We start from the raw sequence: 5549 nt of genomic DNA, 5'->3' as shown, positions 1-5549 counted from the left end.
AAAAAATTAATTACAAATATATACATGTATATGACTGGTTACAATCACAAATAATAAACTTCAACCACTCATATGAAATATCTAATCTACACATAGGTGGGCAACAAAGGTAAGACAAATGTATTGATACAGATACAAAGCAACAAACACTTTAAAAACCTTGGAATAGTAATGAAGTTATTGAACTCAAGAAACAACAATAAATCAAAATCACTAGGCCATTATGTGATAAAGTATAACTAGTAGATACCGCCTTCTATATTAAAATCGAATACAATCTCTAGTTACTGAAAAAGATCATCTTACCTCTGGGTAAAATTTCATTGTTGAAGTTGCTGTGAAATTTCACAAAATAATTTCTGATTTTCCAGAAGAAGCAGCTATCCCAGTCCATATATTCTATTTCCACTTTTCAAAAAAAAATCAAAAATATGAAATATGCTTTCACACAAAACCAAAAAACAAAATGTCTGCAATTCAACTGTATACGTAACATGTGGCACAGAAAATTGCTTACTGTGCGTTCCACGTTCCACTAAACGCTCACAACATAACATGATCCTTTGGCCGCGTTCGTTGTGGTCGCGGCGGAAACGTCACCCATGACGTCATTACTTTCGATGCAACTTTTGAATTTGTTTTTTAAATATAACATATAAAGCTCAAAAATGGCAACAGAGGAAAATCACCTCATTTGATCCAAATCTAGCAAAAGCTATTATTTCTGAAGCCGATGCTGCTCAAGCAAGAACAAGTGAATTCATATCAGTTCATTTTCAACAGCTATTCATACATTTTTTCTTACCTATCAATAACATATCCTAACTTAATACATAAACAATGATACAGCAGCAATGAATCGGCAGATTTCAGACATTATAAAAGTTTTTTCGAATTATCATAGGAAAAAAACTGAAACATTCAGAAATCTTGAAGAATTACTAGTGTGATTTTTCAAATACATTTTCAAGTTGAAACTTATTATACAGTGTCTTCCCCAAAGTATGCACCATATGGGAAACTTCTTTATTAAGGGTTTTTCGACAAAAATTTATTCCCGATAAAAGTTTATGCATCCCCTAAAACTGAAAATGCACTAATGAAATACAGTAAAACACACGTAATATATGAGGAGCTTTCAAATATTTGATTTTGAGACAAGAGTAAAGTACTCTCCGGAAATGTTAGTTGAAAAAATTGTTCAGCATCAAAGAATATAACCAGATTTGAAGTCATGACCATCCAAGTGAAGTTTTATTTTTTTATTCATTTTTTAATGGGCACTACGAAAAAAAATTGCTAAAACGATAAATAGACAGCATCTTGAATAAGACGGTTCATTCTAAAAACCTGAAATATTACGAATTACACAACTATAGTGTTAACCACGGTCAATTCTTTTGAAGAGTAAAATAATTTTCAAAGTTTTTGTTGCAAAGTTATTTTTATTTTTTGTTAACACCGAAAATTACACAATAGTATACAGAACTGTAACAAGAACTTGATATTCAATAATATCAAATCACAAAACAATAAAATGAAATAGGTATTTCGGAACAAACTCGTTACGTTTGTTCCAAAATTCCTATTTTATTTGGATGTTTGGTGATCTGATATTATTGAATATTAGGTTCTTGTTACAATACTGTATAATTTTAAGTAATTTTCGGTGTTAACAAAAAAATAAAAAAAACTTTGAAAATTATTTTACTCTTCCAAAAAATTGACCGTGGTTAACACCATAGTTGTGTAATTTGTATTATTGCATCACCTGAAGAAAAGAGAATTGAAACTTTCTGTGTTTTTTACCACTTTCATTTGTAACTAACGTTACTGCAGTTTCGTCCTATAAGGACATTTTCAAACTTAAACTTTAAACCGTTTAAAGTTCAAGTTTGAAAATGTCCTTATAGGACGAATAAAAGTGGTAAAAACGTCAAATTTCGTTTCAAAACCAACCTCACGCTAGTTTTGAATCATCATGAATACGTTTCAAATCATATTTGATGTGACGTCATCGTTTCATCGAATGTATTTGAATCACAGACGAATACGTTTTGAATACATGAGGGCCAGAAAACGCCTTAGGGTCGTTCATATTTGAAGGGCACATTTTCATGCGAATAGTTTGTTATCAGCAGTCATTTCATTTTAATAATTGAAACTTAAAGGATGTTTTGGATTTTTCTTACTATGAACGACAAATAGTGAATGAATACCGATTATAGGCAATTCTTCAGAGTTACAACCAGCCTTTCAGTAGGTGTTGATTGTGTTATACTGAACGATTATACTAGTCTCGGCTCCACCATCAACAACAATTCGTCAAATGCAGACGGGTTTCATGAGAATAATTGAAATTCAACTCAAATAGGATTGCTCATTCAACAAACATAAATTCATATTTCATATTATTCAGTTTCAATGATAATTAGTTCTAGAATAAGTCAATGAAACGCCATATTACATTTTTTCAAACTTAGGTGTTTTCTGGCATTTGATCGTATTCGAGCGTGTATTCAAAAATGATTAGTCGAAGGAATTAATCAGTTTGAAAATAAGTAACTCTATACATGGATGTGTAGACCATGCAAAGAAGTAACTTTCAGACACAAACTGAAAGAATGTCCTCCTGAAACAGCTACTTTCATATAAACATTGAATTACACGAAAGAAAAAAAAATTCTTTCGAAACAAATACTTCTATATGAACACTGAATTATACAGAAGATACTTTTCTCTACTCAGTTTTTATTTCAAACATTCCACAACGAATGTCACTCATAAAAATATAACCCCTTAAATTCTTTAAAAATAAATCTAATCAAGTGTATTTCTGGAGAGTAAAAGAAGGTTGCAGTATTTTATATCTCTATTCTATTTACTTATCAACATGGAACTGGGAGGTCACCGCAATAATTAATTTGTGTAATTAAAGATGTTCATATTATAGGTTCACTTAAAGAATTTCCAATTTTTCCTGCGCCAGCAAATACATAATTTATTTTATAACAATTTTTGCAGGTTATGTTGTTTGTAAGTTGCATGAACATAAAACAGAAACAGTAATACGGAATACGCATGCGTCAGATTGATGGTTAGAAGATAATCCTCAAACCATTCTGATAGATTTCGAACAGGTTTGAATCTTGGATGGAACAGAAAACTAATAGTTTACTAATGGTTGGAAACTCACGCTGGAACGCAATCACATTACTGCGCAGAATCCTGACTGTCAGAAACTGTTTCTGACGCTGGTTGGAACGAACCTAGTATCGGACCTCACCGTACCGCTTATTTGTCAAATCTGAGAATAAATCACAAATTTCTTCATCTGATTATATGAAGCAAAGTTCATTACTTTTAAAATAAACATTTATCATTGTTATGAATTAGTTCATTTGAAATAATTTAATTTTGACCCAATAAGCCACGCGCTTTATTATAAAGCAATACATGAATAAAAATATAGTAGGTGGTGAAAAACCTGGCCTCATTTCCATAATCATTAATAAAAATCTGATTTCCTGTAGGAACTATTAATACATTATCACCTGAAATGATATATTTCATAAATATATAATATCCCTCCGATTATCAACTAAACCAATCGCCATTGTATTTATGGTCCATCTCACTTCAAATGTAAACAAACTCTCCATAACCCCTCATTACCCGCCACCCCCCTCACCCATAAATTGTACAGAAAACGATAGTACGATACCCGCTTCAAAATACATGTATTGTATTGGTATAGACATGGCAACTCTATGTCTTATTATTACTCTGAGGACCCACCTGTCGTTATGAGCGACAGTATTGACGTCATTGACGCCGCAACCACCACGACCGCGGCTAAAGGAACAATTTGATCGTTGTGAGTGCTTAGTGGAACGCACGTTAAGCACTTTTGGCACTGTCACAGTTCTGGGTCTGGTCTGTGCAGTGTTGCCAATGAGGGGATAATTGTCCGATTTGCGGATAATTTCGAGTACTTGGGGATCCTGAAATTTTGCGGATAATTTTCGGACATTTTCGTAGTAGCGGAACTAATCCTGAACGCATTCAGAGCAACTTCACATGCGCGCATGAGCTCTTTAAAATTTGTCTAGCGCGCCGAGGAGCACCGTGAAAATTACTAAATGTTCTGTGTTTTGACTGTTTTGTGATCTAACTCAACTCATCTCACTCCAACTAGTCCAACTGTCAACTGTCGATCTGTAAAATAAATACCGGAAAGGCGGGAAAATATGTTGTCTACTTTTAAATAAATTGAAGTAAGTTAATTTATTGTGAATTTTGGATCAATCTTAATAAAATCGAACTCCTAGTTCCTTATAGATTGAATTGTTTCAAAGGAGCTCGTTATAGGTGAATATCACTGAAACTGTGTTTGATTGAAGTCAAAATATAATGGATAGGTGGCTGCATAAGGTAGATTTTACTTTGCAAATTAATTTTAAAAATATCCAGCCTTTTTGTTTTTGCATATTTCAGTCTGATTCGAAGAAATATAATGATCTAGACCAAATACAAACAATCACTTCTCAAGAAGATCCTGATGGTGATGGTAATAGACAAGAGATGAATGTAAGAAGGTAAAGGCTATAAAAAGTTTTAAACGTATCAAACTGAAATGTTTTAGACTAAGAACAAGAACACATCATCTGCATCATCATCTTACGACTCCGATTCAGAGTTTATAATATTAACTATTACATATTTTAAGTTGAAGATTGACAAAAAAGTTTTTGTTTTGTCCTGTTGTAAGTAAATTTGTTACTATCTGCGTTAAAATGTATCTATTTTGAGTTTAAGACTGGCTGAATTTTTGTTTTTATTTCTTAGTTAAGAATTATGTTTTCGTTTGCTAAAACCAAAGTGATATTAAAAGATTTATTTCAAGTTGAAACTTATAAAGAAGTTTTTATTTACGTATTTCGTACACTTTTATTTACATGAATATACGGTTCTTTCGATTGCATCGAAGTGTACTAAGTGTAGCACTTTCCTACATGTGGTGTAAATTACACTCGATTGTGGTATTCGTATGCTGATTGGATTCAACGATTATGCACTAGAAAGGATGGTCCATTTTTCTATGATGGCACTAGAAAAGCATTGAACGGAAAGTCAAATTATTCACCAAATACAGGCACGACAAAAAATTTCACCAACAGGAAGAAAAACCGCTGTCAAAAAGTATAGACAGGCCTGGTGACAGGTTACAGTGGTGATGTCAAATGATCGCTAAATTTGTCCAATATACCATGAGCCATCCTTTGTTGTATCTGCACTAATCTGCAGTTGATTCAAAATCTGGTGTGAATTACACTACACCTCACCACAGAACACCTCAGGTTACCACACTACACCTTGAAGCAATCAAAAGAACCTATAGATAGGCACAATTTTCGAAATTGGCGCGTTTTATTTGGGAAAAGTTGAAGGGGATATTTGCGGATAATGTCATTCTACTAGGGGGAGAATTGCGGATAATTTCATGATACTAGTGGGATAATTTTTATATTTGACATTGGTAACACTGG

General features: G+C 32.8%; 1 long non-coding RNA gene across 1 annotated transcript; it reads left to right on the top strand.

The window, feature by feature from the left end:
• Positions 1-4188: 4188 nt before the first annotated feature.
• On the top strand, positions 4189-5004 carry LOC141483241 (uncharacterized). Its single transcript, XR_012465974.1, has 3 exons — positions 4189-4434; positions 4498-4590; positions 4646-5004. It is a non-coding gene; the product is annotated as an uncharacterized lncRNA (long non-coding RNA).
• Positions 5005-5549: the final 545 nt, after the last annotated feature.

The sequence above is a fragment of the Leptinotarsa decemlineata genome, unplaced genomic scaffold, assembly GCF_025532065.1.
Source record: "Leptinotarsa decemlineata unplaced genomic scaffold, Ldec_3_MD MMD2_P_RNA_scaffold_14, whole genome shotgun sequence".
Taxonomy (NCBI): Eukaryota; Metazoa; Arthropoda; class Insecta; order Coleoptera; family Chrysomelidae; genus Leptinotarsa; species Leptinotarsa decemlineata.
Note: the sequence above shows the minus strand (reverse complement) of the source record. Positions and strands in the feature narration are given on the sequence as shown.